General features: G+C 44.8%; 1 protein-coding gene across 6 annotated transcripts in view; it reads left to right on the top strand.

The window, feature by feature from the left end:
• The first annotated feature begins 5089 nt into the window (after positions 1-5089).
• LDB3 (LIM domain binding 3) overlaps positions 5090-9664 on the top strand; it is a 118291-nt gene continuing 113716 nt past the window's right edge. For 4 of the 6 annotated variants that reach the window (XM_062001227.1, XM_062001228.1, XM_062001224.1 and 1 more), the window contains exons 1-2: positions 5705-5798; positions 8078-8157. The gene's annotated coding sequence lies outside the window, so the exon portion shown is untranslated. Of the gene's footprint in view, positions 5140-5704; positions 5799-8077; positions 8158-9664 lie in introns of those variants that run through there. The other 2 variants (XM_062001225.1, XM_062001226.1) reach the window with 2 other exon arrangements.

The following is a 9664-nucleotide window of genomic DNA, read 5'->3' as shown; positions in this document are numbered from 1 at the left end:
AAGGGAGTTACTCCATGGTCAGCATTCCTCTTCACGTTTGAGCAAAACTCTAGTTGCAGTTCACAAGGTGCTGAGTGATATGGTTTAGTTTACTGATGGGCTTGGCACTATTCACCATTGGGTTAGTGGTTGGACTTGATGATCTTAAAGGTCGTTCCCAACTGTAATGATTCTATGAATGTTTTAGTGAACTCCGTGTAACAGCTTGATGTTTTGATTGTTTCATTTTCTTGCTTGTTTGCTCTTGGATGTGGGCAACATCAGGAACTTTGCAAAACTGCCAAAACTAGAACGAAAATGGGAATGATGAACCTGTCTCATAAGGGTAAAGTTACTGAAGTAGAGCTACTCGAAAAATATGACTCTAATCTCAGCTGTGCTTGCTACATTTTCCAAAGATTTGCTGTAAAATTTCTGCAAAATAAATTACTTTTGAAGATCCAAAAAATTAAGATACCTTTGGCAGATTTTTTTTTTTCCAAAGCCAGAAATTAAGCTACAATCCCACATGAGTCAGAGCGTTAATTGGACATATCTGTAGTCCTAACGTTAAAGAAGTCTTTCCTTTTAGCAGAAGGGAAGTGAAAATTGTGACTTGTTTTGCAAATTGCTCATTCGTTCACTAATAGAAAGAACATATCACTGAAGCTTCTGCCCCCTTACACAGAGTGTGAAAAGGACAGTGAAAGTCAGGACTGCAAAGCAATATGCAACTGCAAATGGAAAGGCCTCATTTCCTGGAGCTGTTATAGTTTGGGTAAATGGCAGTGTAAATGCACCCCAGAGCTGCACTCCTCTAAAAGTTAGCACTTCTGTCTGAACAGACACATCAAAGTCACCGTAAAGAAATAACACCAACACAGCCCATCAAATCCAGAGGTAATATCTAGTTATTGGTTGTAATCAAGTGGAAGCTCCCAGAAAGCCACACTTGACAGTAGCTTATTTCTGACTCAGAACCACAATCCCTTCAACTAGGCAAGGAATGATATCAGACACCAAAAGTATTATACTGTACATTCATATTTTCTAGTGCACTGTATTTACTTTACATGCTAATTTTCCTAACACTGTCATCGGTGAGGAAGTCCACTGTAGCTGTGGAGGTCAGCCTTGTTGGGCAGTCATCGAAACTTCTTTTACATTTCTACCCATGAGGGCTATATCTTCAGTTTACAGTTACTGGAACTCAACTGTGCAGATAGTTTACTAAAATATCTCATAACCCTGCTGAAAAACTATTGCAGAAATTAATGAAAACTGAGGGGCTTATCTATGAGTGAAACAATCTTTCTGTGACTGATCTGAGGCTGAACAGCTAATGCAACAGTTGAGGAGATCAAACTGTTGTTAGAAGAAAGGAGAAAGACTTGGAGACAGACGTGGAGAACCCAGAATAAACCCTTAACAGAACTAGACGAATTTCCCAAGAAAGTAAATTGTCCATGCTGAAATATGTGGTCCAAAAGCATAATACTCTGACACCCAGAAAAAAATGGACAGCTAAATCGACCAGTAAACTACTTCCCAGAAAGCAAATAGGACTCTTTGTACAGGATGGCCTGGACAGAGGAGTCTTCAGCTTTTCTTACTAAGTGGTGATCCTGAGTGTGCTCTACAGAACTGTAGGTCAGCAATGTATTTTTGAAATGCCATTTAAAATGAAAGTTTAATAACTGTGACTAGTACTAGAAGAAGAGAACAGAGGACTTTGTTTCTCCAATAGACAGGCACAAGTTTTTGGGAACAAGTTTGTAGGCTCTTTTAGAGGGTGCTGAGCAGGTAGAGTTCCCTTACTTTCAAATTCCCTGGCCTTAAGTGGCTTAACAAGCAACACACAACAATAGACAGGCACAAGTTTTTGGGAACAAGTTTGTAGGCTCTTTTAGAGGGTGCTGAGCAGGTAGAGTTCCCTTACTTTCAAATTCCCTGGCCTTAAGTGGCTTAACAAGCAACACACACATTCCACCCTGTTTCAGATGAAAAATTCTGAAGCAAAACTTATCCTCCACTTGATAGAACAGGATTATGGTCCAATTTGTAGTCATCCTTGCTTGATGTGTTTAACAGGGAGCAGAAAAACAGGCTGCTAAAGGCCTTGTAAAGGTTAGGGTATATACCCTTAAATCTGATTTTTTTTTCTATCACATGTAGAATGGAATAATCTAACAGATCATCGCTCTAGTCATAATCAAATAAACAGAATGTCCCTCCATCTGGATCATGTTTTCTAGCATAGGTCATCAACTATGCTACTACGTAAGGCTTACTCATCTTCAGGAGATCTACTTGTGGTCTTTTTGCAGCTTTTGTTAATTAAAGACAGCATCTAAGAGACAGTGGAGTCGATGAGGAATTCAAAGGATGACAAAGAGCTACAGCTAACTCTGAGGATAATAAAGCACAGATTTTCATCCCAATGGTTGTTAACACAGATCCCACTGAAAAAAAAATCCCAACCCTCTGACAATCAGAATTTCTATCCCCTGAACTGAGGGTCTGAGGAGGGCTTTAAATGCACATACATACAGCATAGGATGAAACTAGTACAAAGCACACAGAAGAAGTGCCTAGCCATGTGCCACAGAAAGTCAGAGCAGAGTCTGCCCTCGTTTATTCCCACCTAATCTCCCTAAAGAGAATCAAATACCCTTGATGCAAACAGGGTATGAACTTGCACAAGAGGCTTACAGTATGCTTTTTGCTATTATTACAGTATGTTTTTTACTACTATTCAAAGACAAAAAATTAAATATCTCTTCAAGTTCTGAAGCTTGTGTTAGAAGAGAAAAAGATTTTCTGTTACATCAACTTCAGGATTGGATAATCACTTGAAAAGCATCTCATGCACAGTTACACCTTGCCAATGTCCATTATTTTCATTAATTGGTAGATACAGAAGTAACTATCATCATTAGAGTTGGTTAATACCATGATTTGTAAATAAAGTTATGACAAGTTTAAATACATCAATTTGAGTAAATTTCTTACTTTACCATGCAATCTCACTATTGCCTCAAGACTAATGTAATAGGCAATGGCTCATAATTCTGATAACTGTGTAATAAGAAGCAATTCTTTAAAAAATGTACTTTGGTATTTCCTCAGCTCCAAGCATCACTAGTCACAAATAGCCATTTAAAAAAACCCATTTTCTAATTGCTTTCTCTATTAAAAGGCAAATGGAATACACTGCTGTCAGCATAATCACCTTTTTCCCCAATAAGACGTATAATTTTAGCTGCGAACAAATTTTGGAACAATTTTGGTATCTAATATGTTGTTGAAACTAAGTGATCTATAAAACTGACTGTGCATAATGCTATGGTATTCTTTTCTTCCTTACGTACTTCTTCCACAACAACCATCCCATTATTTCCTGTTTTGTTGTATTTTTTTGGAATAGAAAGTTGCAAGGATATGGGTTTTATAATCTATGGTAAAAGTGATCAGCTCTGTTCGCACGTTGCCTTAGATCTGACAAAGCTTTCATATAAACTGCATTGTCTTGTAGTAATTATTGGTACTTTTAATGCTCCATGAAAAAACAATGTATTCAAGCAATTGAAAAGATGCAAAATGTTTCCTTTGGGGATATAAGCTGACTTCTCAGGAGAATATTTTTGTAACTACCATTACGTCACAATACACAAGAATATGAACTTTGCTCAACTATAAACAGAAACAATTTAGATTGTGATTTCCTGTCTTACTCTGTGCATTCTGTGTATTGGACCAAAAGAGCCCAACTAATGTACATCACAGTCAGTACCTAGGCATAGTACATACGTGGAATAAAGAGACTTGAAGATACACGTGACTACTAACGCTAAACCTCAACTGCAACTCTTTTAACCAGGCTAGAGTTGCACTGAGCAAGTATTGGAAAGTATTTCGGCGACGCCACCCCTGCATTTACTCCCGTACATGACCTGTGAGGCACTTCCGGACTCTTTCCTTCACAAGGATTTGTTAATTGCTGCCACCCGAGACCCCGCACACGGTGAGGCGATGCTGCCTCCGCGCGCCGCACAACTCCCGGGGCCGCCCGCCGCCGCCACGGCGCGCCGCGGGACGAGGCGCCTGTCCCTGGTGCTGACGGGGCCGCCGCCGCTGCCGCGGGAACCGCCCGCCGCGCACTGCCCGCGCTCTCCGCGGCCGCGGCCCTGCTCCTGCCAAGGCAGGCGGGAGCGCTGCAGATGAGCTCCGTGCAGCTCTCGCCCTGGCCGGCAGCTTTTCCAGCCCGGGGCATTTTCACTCCCCGACATCTCATGACGGGGCACCGCATAGGTTCGGGTGCTTCAGCGCTTGGAAAAGGTTTCAGTTGGGTTTTTGTGTTTTTGTTTTTAAACCAAACTCTTAAAGCTGTGACTTTGCACGGAGAAAACAGTTTTTTCTGGAACATTTGGGACCGTTATATCAATCTATAATCACATAGCGCTGCTGAACAGAGGGATGTGTGTGGCGAGTAGCTTGGATCTTAAAAAAACTCAGCCCTCATGAAGTTACTACAGGGCTCAGTATCTGAGGTGGGAAATTACGTTGTTCGTTCTGTAAGTTTTGAAAATTGTTTTCTGAACCCTTTGTCTCCTCTTGGACTATCATTTTAACTTTTCCACTCAATTAAAGTGACCATTGCCTATCAACACCAGTGAACCACTGAGGAAAAAAAAAAACAAACCCACAACACTTCCACTTTTCATGAGGGGAAATCACCAATTTCACACATATTCCAGCGATAAGTAAATCAGGAGGTGAAAGCTGCAGGCTCCAAACTCGCAAAGCATGCTCAAGAGGTTTGGCCGCGCGTGGACAGGACACTAGTTTCCTGCCTACTCCCTTCGGACCGTCGGCAGATGAAAAACCCAATGTCCCTCGCAAGGAGAGACGGGAAGCTGGAGGCAACACCCGCCCCCCCGTGCCCCCTTCCAGAACGTTCCGGGTCCCTCCGAAGGACGGAGAAGCCACCCAGCAGACCCTAACCTCCCCCCGCCGCCGCCATTTTTTCCCTCGCCGCGGTCCTGAGGGCACTCAGACGAGGAACGCCCGGCGCCCCCCGATACCTGCTCCCCTGGCGCTCGGCCGAACCGCTCCCCACAGCTTTGTGTCACCTTCCTGCTCTGCTACCAAGGCCAAGAGGTGATTCTCCCTTCAAAAAACGGATTTGGTACAAACGTCGGGGCACAGCAGATAACGGCTCTCGGTTAACGGCCACTCCGCTACCGCCTCCGGCGCCAAATCCCCTCACGCTCCTTCTCGCCGGCGCAGCGCCCCCTCCCGGCGGCCCGGCGAAGCCGCCGCCCCGCTGGCAGGCGGCCTGCCCTCAGCGCAGCGCGGGCGGCGCCCGCTGGGCACCGGCGCCTCGGGCACGCCACGCCCACGCGCGGCCGAGGCGCCCGGCTCCGCTTTCGCTGCAGCTCCGCTACCACTGTCCGCTCCCGACAGGAGGGGAGCGCTGCTGCCGCCTCTCCCGAGCACTCTCAGCCCCCTTCCCCAGGGCCGCCCTCTGGCCGCGGGGATGGCGGCGGCCCGGCGTTGGTGGGAGGGGAGGCGGGAATATCCGTGGGTGCGTGTTACCGCAAGCGCCGCCCGCTGAGGGCAGCTGCGGCTCCGACGGGGGCGGGGACCTCCGCCCGCCGGTCAGCTGCGGGGCTTGGCCGCGGCGGAGCGGCCGTCCCACGCCCGCCTACACCCACCCGCCGCGGCTGCCGCGCGACACGGAGCTGTGCGTGGGCGGAGGTAGCGGTGGGCTCCCGGTCGGCCTAGTTGAGCCTCGCGACATCCTGCAGGTCGGCAAGGTGGGTCGCGCCGCGGCGCCGAGGGAAGGAGCGGCGCCAGCGCGAGGGGTCACGTTGTCCCACAGAGCGGGGCAGGGCCCGCCCGCGTCCCGCAGCCTCCAACCGCACACGTCTGCGTAGGGGCAGCAGACGGCAGGTGCCCTCTGGTTAAGGGGTCAGCCGACAGCCTCACGGGCAGGAAAGAGCAGGCGCTGTGCTAACTAAAGGCAGCTTCTAAGTGGCCGCTATAGAATGAGAGCCGCTTGCTGTCTTTAAAAGGCTCTCAGCAGGTTTAAAGAGTTTCTCTAGTGGAGAGCGTTACCCAGTGCAGCCTTTACTGGGAGGCAAAACCGAGTAGGTGAGTCACTTGTCTGAAATCTCACTTCAGGGAGGCAGCTCAATTTAAAATTAAGTCTGTGGGCATATGGCCATATGCATAGGGGCACATCAGCCCCAGTGCTATGTAGGGCTACATCAACATGGTTTGGTGATCCTAGAGGAATCTCTGCAGTGGACCAATTACATGGGTGGCATAGGATTCCTCTTGTAAGCCTTGTATGTTTATTGCACTGTGCCAGACCTCAGGCTCTTTGGAGGCAAGCCAATACCATAGAGGTCCCGTGTCATCAACATTGTAGCTCAGCTCCTGGTCTGTGTTGAGCTAACAATGGTCTGCACATAACCTCTGTAGGAGGGGGGTGGGTTTTTTTGTGTACGTACAGGCTTGGTCTTTTGCAGTTTTCATCCGTAAGCTTAAAAGAGTTAATTTGGATCCCCTGCAGCAAGGTACAAATTACAGTCTCACGGTTGTTATAAGCTTTCCTGTTTTCAGCCCAGTGTCAGAGAATGATAAAAGCAGAACACCACTGCATTTTGCAACCTTCTTTCTCATTTAAGTACTTCTATTGGGAACTGAGCCCTGTATTTTAATCCAGTTGCTGCTGCTGAGTTATTTTGTGACCTGAAGCTGTTAACCAAAGCATTATGGCCACATATGTAAAAAGGACACAGTAACAATTACAGGTGTTCAGGTGTTCTTTACCTTAAAAACAAAATAAGGAAATTTGATATCTTGGTGTAAATAGGTGCCATAGAAGTGTGAAATATTGCATGCTGTAGTGCATGCCTTTAAAAACAATGACTGAAATGCTGGTAAGGTGAGAACTTGGTAACATAAATATTTGTGTACAGGGGCAAAAATGTTTTTGTCTCTCCACAGGTATGGTTTCCAGTTTAACATAATTGCCAAAAATCTTCAGATCTTTTAAAGATCAAATCTGATTATGCTGTGGTGTATGCCCAGTCTTCTGTGATAGGGAAAAGAAGTAGTTGCAGGGGAAGAAAAGCCACCTAGTAGGGAGAAGAGTTTGGTGCATTTTTTTGTAATGGTGGAAGTAGTCATGACTAAAGATCTGGAGGTGAGAGTAAGCAGCAAATTTGATTAATCAGTAAGGTGATACTGGAAGCAGCAGCAAACAGCCTAAAATAATAGAATTTTGAGATGCATTTCTGAAAGCATTGGATTACGGAGAAGGGAAATACTATTCCATCATTACATTGCTGTAGTGTATCTCCCCAGCAATACTGTATTCTATTGGGACACACCAACCACATTTCTAGAAAGGTATTGGCAAAGCAGAATTTGATGAGGCCAAGTGTGGTGGAAAATGTGGCTTCTTAAGATGAAAATGTAGGACTTAAGTTGATAAAGGGTCTGAGAGGAACTCAGAAATACAAAGTTCTGTGAGAATTGAAGGATGTTGATGAAATGGGTGAAACAAAGCTGTGCACAGAAGTACAAGTACAGTTAGCTCAACTTAGTTCAGAGCTCAATAGCGAAGTGGAGGAGATCCTTTGCATTGTAGAAGAGTCTTGCTCTGGGAACGATACTGAACTTGTTTTGAACTTACAGGAGGAATCTTTGTCCTTGGTAACTTTCGATAGTCAATTTGGCATTGGCAAGGTAGGCATTCAGAGCTAAAGAGCCTATGCATCTCTAATGTGTCAAATCTCTAATCTCTCAAATTCTTTAGCCCTGATTTGCTAATATATAGTGAATATGTGGTATTTTATCCTGTGGATTGCAGTGAAGATGAGTCCCCAGATATAGTTATTGTTTCCTCATTATTCCATGTGAAATATAATTAACATTGAGTTAATTAAAATTTTTTGAAAACTGTGGGATTGCATGTGTCAGACATCTGGTTCAAAGCTGAGGTTTTCCTCACGCATGTGTCGAGGTGATTTGTTTCTTCACATGCTCCCAATTCATTCTCCTCACCTTTTTGCTTTTCTCAAAGAGTGCATGAGGGACAGTACGGGAATCCATGGGACAAAAAGGACATTTGTCAGAAAGCTGAATGCTGCCTTCTTTTCTCAGGTAAGGGAGGCTGAAACAAAGGCAGACAATACTTTTGTCTGATTTTTTTTTTCTTTAAAAGGAACATCTATCCAGCTTGTTGAAGATCTTTTTATCAAAGAAGTGATAGTTTATTCCTCTGCAGGGCAAGTCTTCCTCGTTCTTAAAGAAAAACAAAAGATTGTTGGAACCGTGACCTTGCATGCATCTCTTTGTGTGCCAAGATGCATAGCCTATTGCAGATCAGAAGTCAATCTTTCAAGAAACCTACTTCTAAAATGCCTAACGATACAATAATTCAAGGCTCTCCTATGAGCACATCTACCATTGCAGCTAAATATGACTGAAGCGTAATGTGGCCAGTTAATGAAGTAGTGACAACTCCAACAATTGCGAATTTCCATTACTTATTTCCTTCCACCTTAATTTAGCATTGCCACTGCTGGCTTTTATTCCATTCATTTAATAGCTGTGCACTCCCAAGCACGCAGTTGTTGCTTTCCTAAAGTCAGTTCCCTGCCGTACAACATACTCTCCTAGCATATGTGCATTGTTTCCACCAGTGTAACCTCTCTGACGTAGTTGTGGAAGGATGGCTCTGCTCAGGGTTCTGAGGTGTTTGCTGGAGGTGGCAGCACTCTCCTCTGCTGCAGAGCCTGGTACCTATCCAGCTTCCTCAACTGTTGCCATCAGTCAACTGGGGGCAGCTTAGGGTGGGGGAACCTGGAGAGCTCTGGACAATCCTCTCTTTTGATATCTGTAGAGAAAATGTCACCCTGCTCCTGGAATATGTTTCTTTCTTTAAATGTCACTCCTTAGACCAGTGACCTCATCTGACTCAGCATAGCTTCTGTCTGAAACGAGGGAACTAGAAGCTGTTCAAATCAATGTCAGAGATTTGAGCGTAGCTGGAAAAAGTAGGGAAGAAGGCACACCAAGAAAAAGTATTGTTACTTGAGCAAACAAAAAACTTTATTTCATTTTCAGTTTTCCCAGAAAGCTTTGCTGAGGTTTTTCTGGTAGCTGTGATGGCACTGTACCTCCTTCACCAATCCAGTTCCTGGGTTTGCTCCAGATGTTTGACACAGTGAGAACACCAGTATCTCTCACCTTGGAAAACAAGGTTGAGTTTAAGTAGTTATCTGAGTGGATTGCCAACTTCTTTAGAGATTGATTGTATGAAAAACCAGTAGAAGACAAGTGAGACCTATGCTAAGAGTGTTCCGAGCAATTGAAGCTGCCACTACATCATGATCTTTACTGTTTATACTTATTTAGCATAGAGCTTTCTCCAGACTGGCAGATAGCAAAGAAACATGGGAAGAAAGAGACTTAGACCTGGAAAAAGAAAACTCTGGAATATTTTTACTCCAAAGTGCACCTGGTAGTGATAGCACAGACATGTGAAAAAGCTGGGGTCCCTACTGTATTGAAGGGGAATGTTGACCGGGAGATGAGCATATCCTCTATGGTTTCTTTTTAAAAGTGCCAAGCTATGCTGAATATCCATGTAGACACAGACACTAAC

This window comes from Colius striatus, chromosome 8 (genome assembly GCF_028858725.1).
Source record: "Colius striatus isolate bColStr4 chromosome 8, bColStr4.1.hap1, whole genome shotgun sequence".
NCBI classification, from domain to species: domain Eukaryota; kingdom Metazoa; phylum Chordata; class Aves; order Coliiformes; family Coliidae; genus Colius; species Colius striatus.
The sequence above is the reverse complement of the archived record's forward strand: the minus strand, read 5'-3'. Positions and strand labels throughout refer to the sequence as shown.